Source organism: Dendrobates tinctorius, unplaced genomic scaffold (assembly GCF_039654945.1).
Source record: "Dendrobates tinctorius isolate UK_male_01 unplaced genomic scaffold, ASM3965494v1 ptg000032l, whole genome shotgun sequence".
Lineage (NCBI taxonomy): Eukaryota > Metazoa > Chordata > Amphibia > Anura > Dendrobatidae > Dendrobates > Dendrobates tinctorius.
This window is the reverse complement of record NW_027361700.1, coordinates 18,285,487-18,309,995: the sequence shown is the minus strand read 5'-3', so window position 1 is coordinate 18,309,995 and position 24,509 is coordinate 18,285,487. Positions and strand designations below refer to the sequence as shown.

Genomic DNA, 24,509 nt, shown 5'->3' with positions numbered 1-24,509 from the left:
CGTGACAAAATAGAATAGCTAGAATAGATATACACACAGAATAGATAGATATAAATATGTCAGTCACATACACTGCTCAAAAAACAAAGGGTAAACCACAAAAAGAAACCGCAATGCAAAAAGTCCAAAGACAAAAGTATTATATCAAAAGTTGAAAATCTTTATTAGAAAACCAGGTAGGCAACATATGGGCTAAAAAGTGACAGACAATATCTGCAAAAAAAGCAGTGGAACAGTGAGAGGTGACTCCCTAAGGCTGTGTACCCACGTAATCGTCTTTTCGCTTTTTTTAAGCGTTTTTACCGGCAAAAACGCTTAAAAAAAGCTTACAAGAAGCATCCCATTCATTTTAATGAATTCCGCACTTTTTGTGCACATTGATGCGTTTTTTACCGCGAACAAAGCACATTGCGGTAAAAAAACACAGCATGCTCATTAATTTCCACATTTCTAACTGTAATCTATGAGTTTTGAGGTAGCTTTTGAGGGAGGGTTAAATTAACCCTTCACGGTTGACCAAGTGATTTCCAAATTAATCCACGGGGCGTTGCTAGCAACTGGGAATAACCAGACAGAGACGGGAGTCTGTTGTGAATTCACTTTCTGGCCTACCTCTGGTTACTAGTGAAGGTAGTGGAGCTGGTTGTATTGACAGAGGGGTCGCGAGTTCTCTTTGCGGGCTCCCTCTGGTGGTTACAGGAGGTAATGGAGCTGATCTAATTAACAGAGGTCTGCCACCTGATAATGAGGAGGAAGATTGGACATCTGGAGTTTCTGATTGGATTTTAGACAGCCGACTCCCTCTATCCCTGCTGGTGATTTTTTCCTGCCTCCTGAGGTCTTAGTTTCCAGCTCAGTCCCTGCATGCTCAAGCTAAGTGTTCTTTTGCTATTGTTCACATTTGATTTGGTTTTGTTTATTTCAGTTTTGTGTGGTAAGCCAGCCCCAGCTGGGGCTGTGCTGAATTTCCATCCTTATGTTACTGTTTGTGTCAGTTTGTTTTTGTCGCTTATTAGATTGGCCTCTCTTTGCTATGCTTTCAGAATATACCAGAGTGCTGATATAGTGGGCAAAGTCTAGTGACTTCAGTGTTTTTTCTATCAGACGTGTTGGGCATTTTTTGCAGGTTTTTTTGCGTGATTGCAGACAGTGTCTTTTCTTTCCTGTCCTGTCTAATTAGTTTGGGCCCCATCGTTCGCTCAGCCTATTTTCCTACCTGCGTTTGTGTCTTCATCTTGTCTCACCGACAATATGTTTGGGGGCTATCTATTCCTTTGGGGTCTGCTCTGGGGCAGTTTAGATTTCCCCTTTCTTGCTTTAGGCTTATTTAGTTCTCCGGCTGTGTTGAGGCATCTAGAATCATCTTAGGTACGCTCCACGGCTACTGCTAGTTGTGTGGATAGGATCAGGGATCTGCAATCTGCTTAGTTACCAACCTCTCTGGTTTTCTGTGGCTCACCAGCCTAAACCGCAGATTCTAGGGTACTCAAAAGAAGGCGAGAATTGTAAAAAAAAAAAAAAAATAAAGTGTCAGAATATATATATATATATATATATATATATATATATATATATATATATATATATATATATATATATATATATAAAAAATTCTATATATATATATATATTCCTCTTTTTCTCTGGGGCCGTAGGAGGATTTTTTTTTTCTTTAATGGAGATTAAGTTGTATGATTGTTGTTGTATGATTGTATGATGAACCTAATGCTATTGGTCAAGCTGAGTAAACCCTATTGTTGGCATTGAACCACGGTCAGGATTCTGCAGAGTTATACTGTCAAAAATTTCGAAAGTGGGCCGTCCTTACTACATGGAATGATGGTGCCTTAGCAGCTCTCTTTCGGAAGGGTTTATCAGAAACCGTAAAAGATGTTATGGTGCAATTTCCTGTTCCCTCTGGTCTTGATGATTCTATGTCATTAGCCATTCAAGTTGATCGGCGTTTACGTGAATGTAAAACTACACGAGAGGCGTTGCCGCCTTTTGAACAAACGTCTGAACCCATGCAGTGTGATAGGGTTTTGTCTAGGGCGCAACGTCGGGAGTTTAGAAGACGTAATAAGCTGTGTTTTTTCTGTGGCGACGCCTCTCATACTATTTCTGTCTGCCCTAAACGAGAGAAACGTTTTGCGCACACATTTGCTGTGGGTAGTGTACAACCTAAGTTTCTTTTGGCAATTACTCTGATCTGCTCCTTATCTACATTTTCCGCTAAGGGTTTTGTGGATTCAGGAGCAGCTTTGAATCTGATGGATTTGGACTTTGCTAAACGTTGTGGTTTTCCCTTGATACCACTGCGGACTCCTATCCCTTTGAGGGGTATTGATGCTACTCCTTTGGCGGAGAATAAACCCCAGTTTTGGACCCAGGTGATAATGCGGGTTGCCCCGGACCACCAAGAAAATTGTAAATTTTTGGTGCTGCACAATTTGCATGATACTATTGTTCTGGGTTTTCCTTGGTTGCAAATTCATAATCCTGTTTTGGATTGGAAATCTTTGTCTGTGGTGAGTTGGGGTTGTCAGTGTGTTCTTAATGACACTCCTGTTTTCTCCACCTCTCCCCAGTCTCATGATGATCCTGATTATTTGGCTGATTTTTCTGATGTATTTAGTGAGAGTAAGTCTGCATCTTTGCCTCCTCATAGGAGTTATGACTGTGCAATTGATGCCCGGGTGTAAATTTCCCAAGGGTCGGCTTTTCAACTTATTGGTACCTGAACATGATAACAGGGGTCTCTGTATGGGAGGATCAAGGCAGATCACTAAGCCCGTTTATTTTGTCACCTCTCTTTATAGTATTTTGCTTAATTATGCAAAGTACATAGCAACCAGTAACATTGTTGTAATACATTTACTTTATAAGCCAATAGTATTGCAAGAAAATCGGAATATGTCCCTAGCTGTGTGACGTAGAAAATAGCACATTCTTCAGGGTCTCATATCTTGTACAAGCTGGAACAGTCTGGTTTCATAACAGCCGTGAACTTTCATCTAGTTAAGTTACAAAATTTAACTTGTAAACAACAAAATGGCGTCGCAAGCACAAAAATGGAGTCTGGAGAACAAGATGTCCCGTACATCTGAATACTGTACTTCACAATCCCCCCTATATAAATTTTGTTAACTAATATGCAGCATCAGAGGTGCTATCCCAAGCCATAAGTTTGAGGGGTACAGGTCTTCACATAGCTGATGCCTTGTTATCCGTCATGTCTGTTGCGGCGCACCCATCCACCCTGTATGCTGCAATTTACGAATAACAATTTTTGATGATGGTGGTGAGATCTTTTGAAGGTAGCCATGCGCTTGGCTTCTACATCTTCATCAAGTAACCTTTTGAGATCGGTGCAGAGAAGACCAGGGGCGACGACTCCTTTGGTATCATCATTACCTGTCCTAGTGCAGAATTTCCTAATACATACAGAAATACACCAAAGAACAAGTTTTAGTATCACATATGCAACAAGGATACAGGCAAGAAAAAAAAAAAAAAAATTATTTATGATTAAGACCTGAGACGTCGAAACGCGTTGTTCTGTAGTCATCCGACAGATATGCTGTACCTGCTGGAATTTTAATATGCAATGGCACAATAAAATGGATTTTTAATTTTCCATTCCTGGCGCTGGAACTTCTTTTTTCTTTCCTATTATTGATTGACTGCCTAGTCAAATCCGTGCGCAGGATCTGGATCCTACCAGCAAGGCAGTGCGGTGAGCTGGATTAATTTCTCTTTTTTTAAGGATACAGGCAGCAATGTATAACAATCTTTGCAAGATCCCAGCTATCCAGCCCCCAATTCCCTTAAACCAATTGGCTGGATTGAGAAAGGAGAATGTGTCTGATTGTCCTTATTACGATCATCGTCTTTATCATATTGATCTCTGAGTCTTTGAATATCTTCTAACTTTAACTTCACAGTACTGTTAAGATCTATATAATGACAGCAAGCGGGTCCAATAACCTGACACATACCACCTTGTGCTGCTGTTAAGTAGTCCAGCACTATAGTATGTTGATTTGTGACTATGATAAGTTGATTTTGGACAGCAACAGTAGTATTAAGTATGTCCAATATATCCCAAATTTGATCATCTAGATAGTCTGTGGCCCTAACCAATTTATCCCATATTTGTGTAATCATAGGGTAAATGAAAATAGAACTGACCACTTTATTGGCCACACTCATCTGTACTATATGTGGTCTCCCTGAAAAACGGGGTGAATTGTCCCGTGCGGTTACCAATAATAATATGGAAAATACGAAAAACCAAAACATTATGCCCCCTTATTTGCTATTGGCTTGTTGGGTGATGAGGAGGACTTGATAGGGACCGTCATACAAGGGTTCTAGTCCGTGCCTTCTGACATGCCTTTTCACGACTACAAAATCACCAGTCTTCAGGTTATGACAGGTGTCGGTTTCTGCTGAATCTGGAAAAGAAGAGGAAACTAGAGCATGGGTGTTATCAAAATTTTTACTAAGCTGAATAACATATTGAACAACACAGTCAGTTTCTTCTGTTAACTGCTGAGGCTGGAAATTTGCAACTGGGGGCCTAGCACCAAACAATATCTCATATGGGGACAGGCCATGTTTTGCAATAGGGGTAGTACGAATGTGGTATAATACAATGGGCAGGAGCTGTGGCCGTGGAGCCGTAGTCTCCTGCATCATTTTGGTCAATTGTCCCTTCAGTGTGCCATTTAGCCTCTCAACTTTCCCACTAGATTGTGGGTGGTACGGAGTATGGAGGGCTAAAGTGGATCCAAGCATTGTCAGAACTTCTTGGTACACATGAGAAGAAAAGGCTGGACCTTGATCATGTTCAACAACTTCTGGAACCCCGTACCTGCATATGACTTCCATCACCAGTTTCTTCGCTGTGGTTTTTGCAGTCATGTTGGTAACAGGGAATGCTTCCGGCCAACTGGAGAACATGTCAACAACAACTAAACAGTATTCGTACCTTCCAGACTTAGGTAACGTGATATGGTCCACCTGGAGCCTTTGGAAAATATAGTCGGGCTTAGCAAGATACTTCGGGGGTACACATTGAAGTTGACCAGGATTGCAGGTCTGACAGATATTACAGGCACCGTTAAACGCTGTCAAAACTGTGGAAATTCCTGGGGCCCAGTAGAATTTTTGCACCAGTGCGAGGGCCTGATTTTTCCTCAATGTGTAGGCCCATGTGGCAATAGCAGGGTACATCCGCTTAGGGAGACACACGAGTTGATCTTTTTTCCAGAGACCATTATCCATATGTGCCCCATCAGTCTTCCATTGCTTCATCTCTTCCTTTGGAGACATTCTCTGCATCGTCATTAAGCGGTCTCGCGGGGTCCGACAGAAAACTTCAGTCTTTTGTAGATCATCAGGTTCTTGAAGGGTCAAAGCTTCTTGTAACTGTTCTATGCTGAGAGCATGTGGTCACCATAGTTGGTATGGTTGGTTCAATGGGTAAAAGAGCAGTGACTTTGCTTGCATCGCAAATGCGTTGCCAACAGTCTGTGAACTGTTCCTAGGACTGTGCGCCTTAACTTTGATAATAGCCACCTGAGTAGGTCATTTGATCGAGTCCATTAGGGTTTTAGCAGCTTCAGCATTTTTCACTGGGGTTCCGGCAGTAGTAATAAACCCTTGATTGGCCCATAGAGCCCCAAAATCGTGAGCAATATCAAATGCATACCGTGAGTCCGTGTATATATTAGCCCGTCTGTTCTTGGCCAAAGTACATGCAGTAGACAGAGCCTGGAGTTCTGCTTCTTGTGCTGACTGTCAGGGCGGGAGCGCAGCTGCGTGCACTGCAGTGTCCTCTGTGGTAACAGCATATCCTTTATGGAATCTACCAAAGTCATCAGCATATCTTGAACCATCCTTGTATAACACCAGATCAGGATTTGGAAATGGATTTTTACTGACATTTGATAGAGTAGCTGTTCCTTCAGTCACAAATTGGGAACAATCATATTGGAGATAATCCTCATCACTGCCATCTTTCCTTATAGTTCATTATACCATCTTTTAAGGCATTGTAAAGGGGTTGCATTATGCGGGATGCATCCGGTATCCACTGACAACAATAAATACATAGTCCAAGAAAACGCTGGAGTTCAGCTTCATCTTTTGGGAAAGGAAGTGAGCTGACAGCTATTTTTCTTTCTTCTGTGAGGTGTCTGACACCATGAAGGAGACAGTGACCCAAGATGCTTGAGGAGGCTAACAGTGGCAGCAATGGCTTCCTGCTCCGTTCGTGCACACAACAAAAAATCATCCACATACTGAAATAGTGTGACCTGGGGGTGGTTTTACTGCCAGGGCAAGAGACACTTGCTCATATTTTTTGCAAACTGGTTATTCTGGAGCGGAACTGTGATAATAAATCTGCCCCTAGTAAATTTACTGGACATGTGGGAGAGATTACAAACTGAGCAGTAACCTCGGGGAAGGGTCCCACCGGGATGGGTTTTGTAAGAGTATGTTTATTGGGTCTGCCATCTACTCCGATTAAAACAAGCTCTTGATCTGAGAATTGAATAGGGATATCCGTAGGTACATCTTATGACTTGATTATAGAATTGGCCGCCCCAGTGTCTACCATGAACTTAACAAGAGTGTCCCCTACAGGGAGCATGACAGATGAGCATGCCCCAGGTTTGGTGGAGGACATTGTGATAGCAGACTCTGGTTGGCCACCCCTTCAGTATGGACAATTATCAGGATTTTGGGGCTGTCCGTAACTGAGGTATCCTTTAGAATTCCCAGTATGTAGGATAAGATTGGAAAAAGAAACTTGAGGGTAGCATCTATCAACGGGCATATGACAATCTCTCTGAAAGTGACCGAGTTGGCCACAGCGCCAGCATTGCAGACGAGAATTGGCACAGCGGATCTGGGGAGTAAGGTTCCCAGTCATAGGATTGGGAGAGATATTGGAGTAGGGAGCTGAATTTGTGTATGGTTGGAGTGCGGGAGCTGAGTTTGCTGTGTGCCACTGATAAGGAAGAGCTATGTGCCTGCAGCTGTGGTGGGGGCAGTGGGGGATGCTGGGACAGCTGCTGGTTTGCTTTTTTTTTTTTTTTTTTTTCTTTCCCTGCTGATACAGAGCTTGTTTATTTCTTTTGGAAACTTTTTTTTCTACTTTTAATGCATCGTCCGGATTGGAATAAATCTCTTGATTTGCTGCCATTTGCCTGTAGAAGGCCATGGGAGAAGTCTCTGGATCGAGCAATTGATTGCAAAGGGTGTCTATTTGGGATGGGGTAAAGGGGGTATACTTTGACCTGTCAGGAGTAGTTTCCACATTATCCTCTTCAAATTCGGATATTACTGACACGGGGGGAGGAGGTAGCGGTAGTACGGGCACAAGAGGCATCTGCTGTGGAAGCGGGGCAGGAGGCTCTGTTACAGTTAAAGATTGTATTGTCTGATGGGCCGTTAGCCGGCTGTCGAGGACAAATCGGACCTCCTCCAATTTTATGGGGTTTTCCTGTATACACCGCTCTATTGCTGATACTATAACCATGGCGGCATCCTTCCTGAAATATTGAAAGATATCGGCAGAGATTAATGGTATGGCCACTGCATTCTGGACAGCCTCAGTAAGCAATTGTTGGGACCTAGAAATGTATCATATCGTGGTCCCACTGCATGTATTACATGTTGACACGGCAGCTGTCCTGCTCTGGTTGCTGCGACCTGTCCTGTTTCTACCTGGCCATACGTTTGTATATACGAATCAGATTCTTCCTGTATCATGGGTCTGCCTTTCTGTGAAATTTTTGCGGCCAGTCCTCCAGCATGGTGGAGTTGATTGTTTGCAGCATTTACTATGGCCCCAATGTGCTGTTTCGTGAGATTCCCTTTCCCTATCCTAAAGAGCACATCATGACGGTGGGATCCAGGAATAACATTGGAATACATTTCCTGGAAATCTTCTATCTCCTCTGTGTATCCTGTGTCTGACCGAGTGACTAAAGTGGGAGGGGGTGGGTACTCATAGCTAGCAATACTAGGCATAGCAGGGACTAAGGCTGGCAGTGGCTGATAATAGGTACCGTCAGTGTTTAGCAAGGGAAAGGTGGGGGCTGCGACTCTGGGTCTCCTCGCTCCACAATTGTAACAGACCTCTCTCCACTGAGGATTAGTAACTCCGCATACGGCTCAAATCCACCCAGCAGGATCATAGGGTGGGGGCGTACTGAGTTTTGGTAGTCCAGGATATATTGGTGCCCTGGGGTTAAGGGGCACAGAGCTTACAGTCCGGAGGAGAGGCTTGATTTCCTGGGGAGGGACCTTATCTAGCAGGGAGACCTCTTGTTTTAAATCATCAGTTTTAACTGTTTGTCTGCTTGACACATTAGTCTCAATCTCAGTTCCTTCTTAATCAATCACTTTCTTACACCACAGTCACTTTCTTGTACCACAGAACATCCAGTCCTTGCCATAATAATGGACAATTTTTCCTTCTTGAACATAGTAGTAACAGAAACAATCAGAATTCACTTCCTCTGTTCTTCCTAACACCTTCGTCACACAATTAATGTGCCAAGCCACAAAATTCTTCTTTTCCTTCACGGATTCTCACCTTTAGAGCTAAATATCCTTACTTCAGTTGTGCACAGTACTGGAGCGGCCGTTCAGTCTGCTCCACAGGGTCAATCCCCCTCTGGGATACCCAAAATTCAAAGCGGTACGCAGTGAAAGGAGGAGGGCGTCTCAGACTATCCCTCCGGACACCTCTGGTTTTATATATATATATATATATATATATATATATATATATATATATATATATATATATATATATGTACATATACACCTGAGTTACGTATCCTACCCAATCTTCGATCACCTCACCACGCCTGACTCTAACAGTGATCAGGATTTCAGGATATTTTGACTATAAAGAGAGTCACAATCACTGGGCAATCCAGCGTGTCCATCCCTTATGAGGTATGGTTCGAGCACTGGGCCCCCAACGGGACTGCACCTCTATATGATTCCACCAAAGAATCACCCCACCATCAAGGACAAACCTCAGATCCTCTTTGCAGCAACAAGCACAGGAAAACCACACCAACGGTCAGTCTGAACAGTATAACTGCCAACTTACCGTGGTTGTCATGGGTCCGAGGGTCCTTTGTCTTGTTGTCCTCCGGGGGGCAGAGGCGTCCCTATTCGGGGGCAACCACGTTGGGTGCCAAACTGTTGAGGTAGCTTTTGAGGGAGGGCTAAATTAACCTTTCACGGTTGACCAAGTGATTTCCAAATTAATCCACGGGGCGTTGCTAGCAACTGGGAATGACCAGACGGAGATGGGAGTCTCTGTATGGGAGGATCAAGGCAGATCACTAAGCCCGTTTATTATTGTCACCTCTTTTTATTGTATTTTGATTAATTATGCAAAGTACATAGCTACAAATAACATTATCGTAATACATTTACTTTATAAGCCAATAGTATTGCAAGAAAATCGGAATATCGAAACCAGGGGAAGAGTCTTGAGGAGATCATTTGCATATTCCAAGTGCCTTCTGGGATAAGTGAAGAGTCTCCGCGAGCTCAACGATCACTGGGTTTTGGCCGTTGCAGCTGAAAAGAGGAAATCGGAGAAACCAGGGGAAGAGTCTTGAGGAGATCATTTGCATATTCCAAGTGCCTTCTGGGATAAGTGAAGAGTCTCCGCGAGCTCAACGATCACTGGGTTTTGGCCGTTGCAGCTGAAAAGAGGAAATCGGAGAAACCAGGGGAAGAGTCTTGAGGAGATCATTTGCATATTCCAAGTGCCTTCTGGGATAAGTGAAGAGTCTCCGCGAGCTCAACGATCACTGGGTTTTGGCCGTTGCAGCTGAAAAGAGGAAATCGGAGAAACCAGGGGAAGAGTCTTGAGGAGATCATTTGCATATTCCAAGTGCCTTCTGGGATAAGTGAAGAGTCTCCGCGAGCTCAACGATCACTGGGTTTTGGCCGTTGCAGCTGAAAAGAGGAAATCGGAGAAACCAGGGGAAGAGTCTTGAGGAGATCATTTGCATATTCCAAGTGCCTTCTGGGATAAGTGAAGAGTCTCCGCGAGCTCAACGATCACTGGGTTTTGGCCGTTGCAGCTGAAAAGAGGAAATCGGAGAAACCAGGGGAAGAGTCTTGAGGAGATCATTTGCATATTCCAAGTGCCTTCTGGGATAAGTGAAGAGTCTCCGCGAGCTCAACGATCACTGGGTTTTGGCCGTTGCAGCTGAAAAGAGGAAATCGGAGAAACCAGGGGAAGAGTCTTGAGGAGATCATTTGCATATTCCAAGTGCCTTCTGGGATAAGTGAAGAGTCTCCGCGAGCTCAACGATCACTGGGTTTTGGCCGTTGCAGCTGAAAAGAGGAAATCGGAGAAACCAGGGGAAGAGTCTTGAGGAGATCATTTGCATATTCCAAGTGCCTTCTGGGATAAGTGAAGAGTCTCCGCGAGCTCAACGATCACTGGGTTTTGGCCGTTGCAGCTGAAAAGAGGAAATCGGAGAAACCAGGGGAAGAGTCTTGAGGAGATCATTTGCATATTCCAAGTGCCTTCTGGGATAAGTGAAGAGTCTCCGCGAGCTCAACGATCACTGGGTTTTGGCCGTTGCAGCTGAAAAGAGGAAATCGGAGAAACCAGGGGAAGAGTCTTGAGGAGATCATTTGCATATTCCAAGTGCCTTCTGGGATAAGTGAAGAGTCTCCGCGAGCTCAACGATCACTGGGTTTTGGCCGTTGCAGCTGAAAAGAGGAAATCGGAGAAACCAGGGGAAGAGTCTTGAGGAGATCATTTGCATATTCCAAGTGCCTTCTGGGATAAGTGAAGAGTCTCCGCGAGCTCAACGATCACTGGGTTTTGGCCGTTGCAGCTGAAAAGAGGAAATCGGAGAAACCAGGGGAAGAGTCTTGAGGAGATCATTTGCATATTCCAAGTGCCTTCTGGGATAAGTGAAGAGTCTCCGCGAGCTCAACGATCACTGGGTTTTGGCCGTTGCAGCTGAAAAGAGGAAATCGGAGAAACCAGGGGAAGAGTCTTGAGGAGATCATTTGCATATTCCAAGTGCCTTCTGGGATAAGTGAAGAGTCTCCGCGAGCTCAACGATCACTGGGTTTTGGCCGTTGCAGCTGAAAAGAGGAAATCGGAGAAACCAGGGGAAGAGTCTTGAGGAGATCATTTGCATATTCCAAGTGCCTTCTGGGATAAGTGAAGAGTCTCCGCGAGCTCAACGATCACTGGGTTTTGGCCGTTGCAGCTGAAAAGAGGAAATCGGAGAAACCAGGGGAAGAGTCTTGAGGAGATCATTTGCATATTCCAAGTGCCTTCTGGGATAAGTGAAGAGTCTCCGCGAGCTCAACGATCACTGGGTTTTGGCCGTTGCAGCTGAAAAGAGGAAATCGGAGAAACCAGGGGAAGAGTCTTGAGGAGATCATTTGCATATTCCAAGTGCCTTCTGGGATAAGTGAAGAGTCTCCGCGAGCTCAACGATCACTGGGTTTTGGCCGTTGCAGCTGAAAAGAGGAAATCGGAGAAACCAGGGGAAGAGTCTTGAGGAGATCATTTGCATATTCCAAGTGCCTTCTGGGATAAGTGAAGAGTCTCCGCGAGCTCAACGATCACTGGGTTTTGGCCGTTGCAGCTGAAAAGAGGAAATCGGAGAAACCAGGGGAAGAGTCTTGAGGAGATCATTTGCATATTCCAAGTGCCTTCTGGGATAAGTGAAGAGTCTCCGCGAGCTCAACGATCACTGGGTTTTGGCCGTTGCAGCTGAAAAGAGGAAATCGGAGAAACCGCGCGCCTGTCGGCGCGCGAATTTTGGCTCATCTTTCATCTTTTTAAGAAATCTCAAGATGGAAGAGGCCAGGAGCCATTTGGTGAGCTGCATTTCTTGCTACATGTTCACAGATTTACCAGTGGAAAAGCCAAACTTCACATGCCACAAATGCAAGCTTGTGACCCTGTTGGAGGAAAAGTTGCAAAATCTCGAAGAGAGGTTAGCTACGTTGAAGATCATTAAGGAAGGTGAAGAGTTCTTGGACAGAGCAGAATTATCTCTTCATGTTACAGAAAGAGAAGAAATTCGAAGTGCACCTGAAGAAACAGAGGAATGGAGACATGTGACCCAGAGAAGCAGGAGGATCAGGAGGCAGTCAGCACCCATACTGCTCAGAAACCAGTACCAGGCTCTCACGCAGGAAAATGATGAAGAAATACATCAGGATAAGACTTTGCCAACAAACAGCAACCTTGTACGCCTTCAGAGTCCTCCTGGATGGAGAAAGAAAAATGTTGTGAAGAAGAAACGGAGAGTGGTGGTCATGGGGGATTCCCTGTTGAGAGGAACAGAGGCCGCTATCTGCAGACCGGATATAACTTCAAGAGAAATGTGCTGTCTTCCAGGTGCAAAAATTAAAGATGTGTCTGACAGGATATCAGGACTCTTCAGACCTACAGATGACTACCCATTCCTGCTACTACATGTGGGGACAAATGACACCGCAAGAAACGACCTGGAAACCATCTGCAGAGACTTTGAAGACTTAGGCAAGAAAGTGAAAGAACTGGGAGCGCAGGTGGTCTTCTCTTCCATCCTCCCAGTGGATGGCCATGGAACAAGGAGGTGGAATAAGATTCTGCAGGTGAACAACTGGCTATGTCGATGGTGCCGTCAGCAACGATTTGGATTTCTGGATCACGGAGTGAACTACTTATACGATGGACTACTTGCTAGAGATGGGGTGCACCTTACGAAGACTGGAAAGCAGGTATTTGGAAGTCGCCTTGCTACACTTGTAAGGAGAGCTTTAAACTAGAACAACATGGGAAGGGAAGCAAAAGACCAGAAAAAGCCATACACCTGACAAATGCTACTGAGAACTCTGCTATTAGAAGTGGAAAGGAAGAACAAAGACGAAAGAATCTAATTAAAAAAAATATTGGAGAAGGAGAAACCAATCACAAACTAAAATGTTTCTATACTAATGCACAAAGCATGGGCAACAAACAAGGAGAATTGGAACTACTAACACAGGAAAAGAAATATGATGTCATTGGAATCACTGAAACTTGGTGGGACAATACACATGATTGGAATACAAGACTAGAAGGATACAACTTATTTGCAAGAAACAGACTTGATAAACGAGGAGGGGGTGTCGCATTGTATGTTAGAAATGCGTATATCTGCACAGAGATTGAAGCTTCAGAGACTGGGAGTTCTGTGGAAACTGTTTGGGTAAGAATACAAGGACAGAACAATGGAAAGGACACCATTGTAGGCATTTACTACAGGCCGCCTGTGCAAGCTGAAGATATGGATGAACTCTTTATGCATCAAATGGCCAAGTTCTCCAAAAAATATGACATAGTTGTCATGGGAGATTTCAACTATCCAGACATTTGTTGGGAATCTCTCTCAGGCAAAACTAACAGGTCAAGGAAATTCTTATCCTCTCTTGCTGACAACTTTATCTTCCAAAAGGTAAAGGAGAAAACAAGGGGAACTGCTACCTTGGATCTAATCCTTATAAACAGGGAGGAAATGGTTGAGGAGGTAAAAGTGGCTGGGACCCTAGGAGGTAGCGACCATGCTATTTTAGAATTTTGGATAACTAGAGGCGGAAGACCTGTGAAGACTCAGACGTCAAGGTTAGATTTCAGAAAGGCAGATTTTAAGGGATTCAGAAAGAGAATTGGAGGGATCCAATGGCTGGATATCCTTAAAGACAAAAATGTCCAGGAAGGATGGGAAATCTTGAAAAATGAGATTCTCAAAGCACAGTTGTTAACTATTCCGAAAAGAGGGAAGAATAGGAAGCATTTAAGGAAACCAGGATGGATGAACACAGAACTTAAGCACATGCTAAAAAGGAAGCAAAAAATGTTTATAAAATGGAAAGAAGGAGGCATATCTAAAGAAGAATATAATGCTGTCTGCAGAACCTGCAAGGCACAAATCAGATTATCTAAAGCTGAAAATGAATTGAGGCTTGCAAGAGATGTCAAAAGCAATAATAAAGGATTTTGGGGATATGTCAAAAGTAAAAGAAAAGTCAAAGATGCTATAGGATTTTTACAGGATGAAAATGATGAAATGGTAAGACAGGATGTTGAGAAGGCTGAACTTTTAAATTCCTATTTTGCATCTGTTTTCTCTCAGAAAGGAAATGTAACATCAACTGTTATTCACTGTCCTATTAAGGGAATAGAAGAATCCAGGATATCTATAAACATAAAGATAGTGAGGAAACACTTAGCTAACCTAAATGTATTCAAGTCTCCAGGTCCAGATGAATTGCACCCCAGAGTACTGAAGGAGATAGCAGAAGAAATTTTTGAACCCCTCTCCATAATCTTTGAAAATTCTTGGAGAACAGGAGAAGTGCCAGAAGACTGGAGAAGAGCAAATGTTGTTCCTATCTTCAAAAAGGGGAAGAAGGTGGACCCAGGCAACTATAGGCCGGTGAGTCTGACTTCTATACCAGGAAAGATCTTTGAACAAATTATTAAACAACATGTATGTCAATACCTGGATAAGAATGAAGTGATTAAACAGAGTCAGCATGGGTTTGTAACTAATAAGTCATGTCAGACTAATTTAATTTCCTTCTATGATGGTATTACTGATTGGGTGGATCAAGGAAATGCTGTAGATATAGTATATCTTGACTTCAGCAAAGCATTTGACAAAGTCTCTCATACAATCCTTATTGAAAAAATGACTAAGTATGGAATGGACAAGGCAACTGTTAGTTGGATTCATAACTGGCTTAGTGATCGGACCCAAAGAGTGGTCGTAAATGGCTGCACATCCAGTTGGAAGAATGTCTCAAGTGGGGTACCACAGGGCTCTGTCCTGGGCCCTGTATTGTTCAACATCTTTATCAACGATTTAGATGAAGGAATTGAGGGTAAACTGATTAAATTTGCTGATGACACAAAGCTAGGAGGGATAGCTAATACTAGAGAAGAGAGAGAGAGGATTCAAAAAGATTTAAATAAACTGGAGAAGTGGGCAGCAACTAACAGAATGGTTTTTAACAGGGAGAAATGCAAAGTACTACATCTGGGCAATAAAAATGAAAAAAGCATATATAGAATGGGAGGAATAGGGCTAAGTGACAGCACATGTGAAAAAGACTTGGGTATACAAATAGATCACAGACTGAATATGAGTCAACAGTGTGATGCAGCAGCAAAAAAGGCAAATGCAATTCTAGGATGTATTAACAGAAGCATACAGTCTAGATCACGTGAAGTAATTATTTCCCTCTACTCCTCTTTGGTCAGACCTCATCTGGAATATTGTGTCCAATTTTGGGCACCACATTTTAAAAAAGACATCAACAAACTGGAGCAAGTTCAGAAAAGAGCGACCAGAATGGTGACCGGTCTGCAAACCCTGTCTTATGAGGAAAGGTTGCAGGATTTGGGAATGTTTAGTTTGCAAAAGAGAAGACTGAGAGGAGACTTAATAGCTGTCTACAAATATCTAAAGGGCTGTCACATTGTAGAAGGATCAACTTTATTCTCATTTGCACAAGGAAAGACTAGAAGCAATGGGATGAAGCTGAATGGGAGGAGACACAGATTAGATATTAGAAAAAACTTTTTGACAGTTAGAGTGATCAATGAGTGGAACAGGCTGCCACGAGAAGTGGTGAGTTCTCCTTCAATGGAAGTCTTCAAACAGAGGCTGGACAGACATCTAACTGGGATGATTTAGCGAATCCTGCTTTGAGCAGGGGGTTGGACCAGATGGCCCAGGAGGTCCCTTCCAACTCTACGATTCTATGATTCTATGTCCCTAGCTGCGTGACGTAGAAAATAACACATTCTTCAGGGTCTCATATCTTGTACAAGCTGGAACAGTCTGGTTTCATAACAACCGTGAACTTTCATCTAGTTAAGTTCCAAAATTTAACTCCTAAACAACAAAATGGCGTCGCAAGCACAAAAATGGAGTCTGGAGAACAAGATGTCCTATACATCTGAATACTGTACTTCACATGAGCAGGAGGATGCTCCTGTAAAAAACGCATAAAAAAAACACACAAAAATCGTGCAAAAATTGCGCAAAAAAATGCGCGTTTTTCCTGGGAAGGAGTCAGTTTTTTTTCTGCATACGTGAGTACATAGCCTAAATAATACCATCAGAATTGTATGAAGGACCCTATACAAATGTACAAATGGCCAGCATATAGATTAAGACAGGATTATAAAGAGTGCATAGAAAGGTAACCCTGACTGACTGCACAAACCACAGCCAGCCTCTTTAGCTGTAGTCAAATAAGCAATTAACACATTATATGTCAGGTACATAGAATGTTATTCAAGCTGACATGTACCAGTAGCAGACAGCCAGTCTCTTTAAGTGTAATCAGATGAACAAACACCACATTATATCAAGTACATAGAAAGGTATCCAGGCTGACATGCACCAGTAACAGACAGCATACTATTTATGGCCATATAAACAGGTACCAAGCAGGGAAACACATACCAGGGTTGTGGATGGAGACACCACGCTGTCCACCTCCTACACCATCGCACGTTTCAGAAAATTCCTTCGTCAGGGGGCATATAGTGTTGCCAGCGCTATGGCTATTTATAGGTGCCTATTTAAAATTGCAGCCGATCATAGGCCACGCGTGGTCGCGCCCCCCATCCCCTTATCGCCACAGCAGCTGACGCTGACATAAGCACGGGTCCCCGTGAGGTCAGACGCCGGACAGCGGGCGGAAGTGAAGGAAGCGGAACCAGGGCAAAGCCGCACATGCGCAGTAGAGAATCGGCATGCGGCGGCCATATTGGATAAGGACAAAAGTGAGGGAAAACATAAGGATGTATACTAATGAGTGGAAAAAACAAACAAAACATGAAATTAGAAATGGGGCATGCCATATGTTTAGAGAAAACAATATATGGTATAATACATCATATATTAATATGCATTAAAAATAGCCAAGCAAAAAAAGAGGGGGAGCATTGGAGAGAAATGGAACAATTGAATCAAAGAAGAGCTCATTATAGTCCTATATTCAGCCAAGGGAAAATATACAGATAGTTTGTTCATTATAATGGTCAAAAGAGCTGCCCAAACGTATACATATATATACACTCATATACAGGAATATAATAAATAATAATAAATAGTATATAATATATAATAATAAACAGAGTGCAGTGATATATAAACAGATGCCACTTAGCAACTGCAAGGGACCATAGAATTAGAAGAATTCATGTATATGGATGAAAACACTCCTTCACGGTTGAAGTAAAAAATAAGGCTGATACGTCCTCTTCATGATGGAAAGAATAACCAGACGTTTTTCCAAAGTTTTCAAACACTCAACAACACAACGAAAAGCGATAGATATCGTCACTAGAAATAAAATAACATAATTAAAATACGCTAAAACTAGAACAAAGCAGAATCAGTATCACTGAAAGATAATGCAGCAAGTGAGTGATTTAGAGAAAAGGAGCAAATGAGAGGCACTCATTTAGGCCATGTGGTTGCGTGGTCTTGAGTTGCCAGATCCACCTTGCCTCAAGTCGACCTAGCCTCTTGGACAGTCCACCACCCCTGATGTCTATCCTCAGGGCATCAATACCACGTACTTTTAGTAGGGTGCCATGACTATTGTGAAAGTTTTTAAAATGGCATGGTATTGTCTTAAGGGTGGAAGTGTCCGTATGGCCGATCGCCGCCTGGATCCCCAAAACATGTTCCCTTATTCGGACTTTTAACTGAAGTGTTGTCAGTCCAACATAAATTAAGCCACATGGGCAAGTAGCATAGTAGACTACGTATCTTGTTGTGCACGTAATACGCTGTCTGATCATTTATGTCTTGCTACCATCTGAATTGGTAAAAGAATCGCAATGGACAATTTTGGGACAGGCGACGCAACGGCCACACGGAACACAACCACCCCTAACAGTGAAACTATCCAAGAATGTAGATGGTTGATGGCCGGAGAAATGACTTGAGACAAGATAGTCTCTCAAGTTTTTAGCTCGCCTGAAAGACATCGATGGCCTTTCAGTGATGAATTTACCAATGATGGGATCAACCCTAAGAATGGGTCATGCTTTTTGCAAAATTGCACGTACCCTGTTAGACCGAGAGTTAAAAGTGGTGACAAACCTCACCTTTTGATCCTTAATAGATGTCACCAATGGTTTTGATCTGTGTAAGAGATCTTGATGGGATGCATGCTTGGCCCTGTTAAATGCCCTCTTGATTGATCTGCGGCTATAGCCGCGTGCAAAAAATCGCTGACGGAGTTCCTCAGCTCTATGCAAAAAAATCACCGTCCGTAGAACAAATACAGCGTAGCCGTAGAAATTGTCCTACTGGGACTGCTCGAATCATGTGATCAGGGTGCCCAGAAGATGCATGGAGCAATGAGTTAGTAGCGGTTGCCTTCTTAAAAATATCGGTCTGCAGCAACCCAGCAGAGTCCCTCTTAATGGTAACATCCAGAAAATCTAAAGAATTTACATCATACACAAAGGTCAAACGGATGTTGAGGTCATTGTCATTCAGGATGGAAATCAGCTGCTCAAGGTCGATGGGTGTGCCATGCCAGACGAAGATGTCGTCAATGTACCACATCCAAAAAGGAATACGGCACATTGAAACCCTCTCATCTGACAAAAAGAGGTCCCTCTCCCACAGCCCCAGGAAGAGGTTAGCATATGAGGGCTCAAACACCGCCCTCATTGCTGTCACCTGGAGCTGCAAATATCTCACAGCATTCAAGCCATCTCTGTGTCTTATACTGGTATAGAGGGACTCAACATCTGCTGAAACTAGTAGAGTGTCACCCTCAAGGCATAACCCATCGACCCTGCGCAGCATATCACTTGTATCCCTAAGGAAGGAGGGGAGATTAGCAATCAGAGGTTGTAAGTGATAGTCAATCCACCTATTAACGTTCTCCAGAAAGTTCCCTCTGCCAGAGACAATTGGTCTTCCAGGTGGCACGGAGGGATTTTTATGAATCTTCGGAAGAAGGTACAGAGTCGAGATTGTAGGTTCAGGAACAACCAGTGCAGTTGACAATTCTTTGGTGATAATGCCGTCCTGTAGAGATCTTGTAAGGATAATATCCAATTGAGAACAATATGAAGAGAGATGATTGTAGGTAAGTTTCCTATAACAGGTAGTATTGTTTAATTGTCGGAACACTTCTCTCTCATACATATTAATAGGCCATAGGACGACATTACCACCCTTGTCAGCTGGTTTTATAATGACATCTGGCATCTCCTGAAGAAATCTCAACCTGCACCTTTCATCCTGTGTCAGATTATCATTATAGATGAATTTAGGAATTTTATATAATTCCTCCGTGACCACCTGGACAAATAGGTCTATATTGGCGCACAATGATAATGGAGGGAACTTACCAGAGCGCGGGCGGATCGAGGGAGGAATCTTACCTCCTTCGTAGATATTTTCAGAAGACAACTCCTCCAGTATTTTCAGTGCCTCTTCTTCCTCCTATGTAGGGAACAAGGAATGAAGATCGTTGTTAAAAAAAAAATGTCTCTTAAATAAAAATCACCTCGCAAATGAATGCAAATCTTTAATGGTGTCAAATAGATTAAAACTGCATGCAGGTGAAAAAGAGAGGCCTCTACTGAGAAGCTGCAGATCAACATCAAAGAGCTTTTGTTGGCTCAGGTTAATCACCTTATTATCTCGTTTGACAGCCAAAGACACCATACTCATTTTATATGGATGATACGAGTGGTCAAGGAGTCTTGTACTTTCATTAGTTTCAGTAGTTGCTGTAAAAGCAGAAGAAAGGTCAGACCGTCCACTCAAAGATGAGAAATGAAATGTGGATTGTTAAGTACGGGACCCAACACTTGCTGTTTATACCTAGATAAACATTGGTGGGTTTAATTAGCTAATATACACTGCTCAAAAAAATAAAGGGAGCACTTAAACAACAGAATATAACTCCAAGTAAATCAAACTTATGTGAAATCAAACTGTCCACTTAGGAAGCAACACAGATTGACAATTAATTTCACATGCTGTTGTGCAAATGGAATAGACAACAGATGAAATTATTGGCAATTATCAAGACACCCTCAATAAAGGAGTGGTTCTGCAGGTGGGAACCACAGAACACACCTCAGTACCAATGCTTTCTGGCTGATGTTTTAGTCACTTTTGAATGTTGTTTGTGCTTTCACACTCGTGGTAGCAGGAGACGGACTCTACAACCCACACAAGTGGCTCAGGTAGTGCAGCTCATCCAGGATGGCACATCCATACGAGCTGTGGCAAGAAGGTTTGCTGTGTCTTTCAGCGTAGTGTCCAGAGGCTGTAGGCGCTACCAGAAGACAGGCCAGTACACCATGAGATGTGAATGGGGCCGTAGGAGGGCAACAACCCAGCAGCAGTACCAGTTCCTCTGCCTTTGTGCAAGGAGGAACAAGAGGAGCACTGCCAGAGCCCTGCAAAATGACCTCCAGCAGGGCACAAATGTGCATGTGTCTGCACAAACGGTAAGAAACCGACTCCATGAGGATGGTCTGGGGGCCCGACGTCCACATATGGGGGTTGTGCTCACAGCCCAACACCGTGCAGGACGCTTGGCATTTGCCACAGAACACCAGGATTGGCAAATTCGCCACTGGTGCCCTGTGCTCTTCACAGATGAAAGCAGGTTCACACTGAGCACATGTGACAGACGTGACAAAGTCTGGAGATGCCGTGGAGAGCGATCTGCTGCCTGCAACATCCTTCAGCATGACCGGTTTGGCAGTGGGTCAGTAATGGTGTGGGGTGGCATTTCTTTGGAGGGCCGCACAGCCCTCCATGTGCTCACCAGAGGTAGCCTGACTACCATTAGGTACCGAGATGAGATCCTCAGACCCCTTGTGAGACCATATGCTGGTGCGGTTGGCCCTAACCTCCTAATGCAGGATAATGCCAGACCTCATGTGGCTGGAGTGTGTCTGCAGTTCCTGCAAGATGAAGGCATTAAAGCTACGGACTGGCCTGCCCGTTCCCCAGACCTGAATCCGATTGAGCACATCTGGGACATCATGTCTCGTTGCATCCACCAATGTCATGTTGCACCACAGACTGTCCAGGAGTTAGTGGATGCTTTAGTCCAGGTTTAGGAGGAGATCCCTCATGACAACATCCACCGACTCATCAGGAGCATGTCCAGGTGTCGTAGGGAGGTCAAACAGGCACGTGGAGGCCACAAACACTACTGAGCATCATTTCCTTGTCTTGAGGCATTTCCACTGAAGTTGGATCAGCCTGTATTTTGATTTTCCGCTTTGATTTTGAGTATCCTTCCAAATCCAGAGCTCCATGGGATATTAATTTTGATTTACATTGATCATTTTTATGTTTTCTTCTAAACGCATGCCACTATGTAATGAATAAAGATTTGCAGCTGCGATATTTCATTCAGTAATATCTACTATGTGGTAACTTAGTGTTCCCTTTATTTTTTGAGCAGTGTATATAATTAGTACAGCTAGACGCGTCGCTGGTCAAATGGATTATCTTCTTCTTGGCAGACAGGTGAGGAATATGGTTGTTTATTATTTTAATTCTGTTTCAGGAGACATTGACTTCAGTGGACTGTGCGATGACGTGAGTATGGTTTAATTTAGGTTCAATAAAGGAGACTGTTTTATTCTTTCAATTAAAGGACTTTATTCTGGATGTGTGTTTTTTTTCTACATTATCTCTATGGGTTAGGCCGGTTTCACACGTCCTGATATTTCTGGTACCGGAAAAACCAGTACCGGAGATAACAGTATCCATGTGTCCATGTGTGTACTACGTGCGGCACACGTGTGGCAAACGTCACGGAAGTTCAAGCTCTGTCACAGTGACCTCATCACTCGCATTCTTCTACGGTCCTGAGGTCACAGTAGGTCAGTTTTTCATTCATTCATTCATTCTCCTCTGCTCGCGCAGATCACGGCAGAGCAGGGGAAAATGATGACAGCTGTGTTCAGCACCAGCCGCCGGGGAACAGCGACTTACAGTAGCGCTACTTCCCGGCGGCCGTCCGTGCATGTTTTGCAACCCATGTGTCCAGGTGAAAACGGACATGTCTGCGTGTTTTGCACACGGACACACAGTCCATGAAAACACGCTGACGTGTGCGTAGACCCATTCATTTGAATGGGTCTACATGTGTTAATATCTCCGGTACGTGCGAAAACTGTCACCACACGTTCCAGAGACACTGACGTGTGAAAGAGGCCTTAGTATTGTCCCTGTCTTGTAGACGCCTCTCCATTACTAACATCTGGGCTTGTTGTCATCTGACGATAAAAAGGTGACATCAACATCCCCAACTAGCACCCCTCTTGACACCTCATCAGGGCAAGTGGGAAGAGCGAGGGTAAGTGCCAGATTTGGTGCATGTTAAGGATGCGCTTTTCTGAGGCGGTTGAGAGCTAATGTTTTTAGTCTGGAAGGGTGGGAATATCCATGGTCTCTTCCTAGGCTATTATCCCCTTTACCCCAAAGGGTGGTTTGCATGTCAATGACCAGGCCAATTTTTACAATTCTGACCACTGTCCCTTTATGAGGTCATAACTCTGGAACGCTTCCATGGATCTCGGTGATTCTGACATTGTTTTCTCGTTACTTATTGTACGTCATGATAGTGGTAAAATTTCTTTTATACGACTTGCGTTTATGTGTCCAAAAAAACCCGGAAATTTGGCAAAAATTTTGAAAATGTCGCAATTTTCCAACTTTGAATTTTCATGTCCTAAAATCATAGAGATATGTCACACAAAATACTTAATAATTAACATTTCCTACATGTATAATTTGCATCAGTCCAATTTTGGAACCAAATTTTTTTTGTTAGGAAGTTATAAGGGTTAAAAGTTAAAGCGATTTCTCATGTTTACAACATCATTTTTTTGGGGGGACCACATCACATTTGAAGTCACTTTGAGGGGTCTATATGATAGAAAATACCCAAAAGTGACACTATTCTAAAAACTGCACCCTGAAGGTGCTCAAAACCACATTCAAGAAGTTTATTAACCCTTCAGGTGCTTCACAGGAATTTCTGGAATGTTTAAAAAAAATGTATATCTTTGTACCGTGTTAGCCAGTAGATAGAAAAATATTCAGGATTGAGAGTCCTCAGTAGTTGATACCTTTTAATGGCTAACTGAAAAGATGGTAACACATTGCAAGCTTTCGAGACTACTCAGGTCTCTTCATGAAGAGACCTGAGTAGTCTCGAAAGCTTGCAATGTGTTACCATCTTTTCAGTTAGCCATTAAAAGGTATCAACTACTGAGGACTCTCAATCCTGAATATTTTTAAAAAAAATGAACATTTAACTTTTTCACTAAAAATTTACTTCAGATCCATTTTTTTGTATTTTACCAAGGGTAACAGGAGAAATTGGACCCCAAAAATTGTTGTACAATTTGTCCTGAGTACACTGATACCCCATATATGCAGGTAAACCACTGTTTGGGCGCATGGCGGGGAAGGAGCGCCGTTAGACTTTTCAATGCAATATTGGCTGGAATTGAGATTGGACGCCTTGTCGCGTTTGGAGAGCCCCTGATATGCCTAAACAGTGGAAACCCACAACAAGTGACACCATTTTGGAAACTAAACCCCCTAAGGACCTTATTTAGATGTGTGGTGAGCACTTTGAACCCCCAAGTGCTTCACAGAAGTTTATAACGTAGAGCCGTAAAAATAAAAAATCATATTTTTTTTACAAAATGATGTTTTCGCCCTCAATTTTTTTATTTTCCCAAGGGTAACAGGAGAAATAGGACAACAAAAATTGTTGTGCAATTTGTCCTGAGTATGCTGATACCCCATATGTCGGGGTAAACCACTGTTTGGGCGCATGGCAGAGCTCGGAAGGGAAGGAGAGCAGTTTTACTTTTTCAACGCAAAATTGACTGGAATTCAGATTGGACGCCATGTCGCTTTTGGAGAGCCTCTAATGTGCCTAAACAGTGGAAACTCACCACAAGTGACACCATTTTGGAAACTAGACCCCCCAAGGAAAGTATTTAGATGTGTGGTGAGAACTTTGAATCCCCTGATGTTTCACTAAAGTTTATAATGCCCGGGTGTGAAAATAAAAAATTATATTTTTTCCACAAACATGATCTTTTAGTCCCCAATTTTTTATTTTCCCAAGGGTAACAAGAGAAATTGAACCCCAAAAGTTGTTGTCCAATTTGTCCTGAGTACCTTGATACCCCATATATGCAGGTAACCCACTGTTTGGTCGCATGGTATTGAGATCGGACACCATGTTGCGTTTGGAGAGCCTCTCATGTGCCTAAACAGTGGAAACCCCCCACAAGTGACATCATTTTGGAAACGAGACCCCCTAAGGAACTTATCTAGATGTGTGGTGAGCACTTTGAACCCTCATGTGCTTCACAGAAGTTTAAGAAAAGGAGGATGAATGAACTC

The 24,509-nt window shown here is 43.2% G+C and overlaps 1 protein-coding gene and 1 long non-coding RNA gene across 12 annotated transcripts in view; one reads left to right on the top strand and one right to left on the bottom strand.

Moving 5' to 3' along the window:
* Positions 1-24,509, top strand: part of FBXO47 (F-box protein 47) — a 293,552-nt gene that overhangs the window by 71,733 nt on the left and 197,310 nt on the right. The gene's annotated exons all lie outside the window — the stretch shown is intronic.
* The window catches only part of LOC141086461 (uncharacterized), a 31,792-nt gene continuing 8,909 nt past the window's right edge, over positions 1,627-24,509 (bottom strand). Inside the window, exons 2-3 of the long non-coding RNA XR_012231593.1 lie at positions 19,487-19,547; positions 1,627-3,434 (exon numbers count right to left, since the gene is read on the bottom strand). This is a non-coding gene — a long non-coding RNA (uncharacterized lncRNA). The remainder of the gene's footprint in view (positions 3,435-19,486; positions 19,548-24,509) is intronic.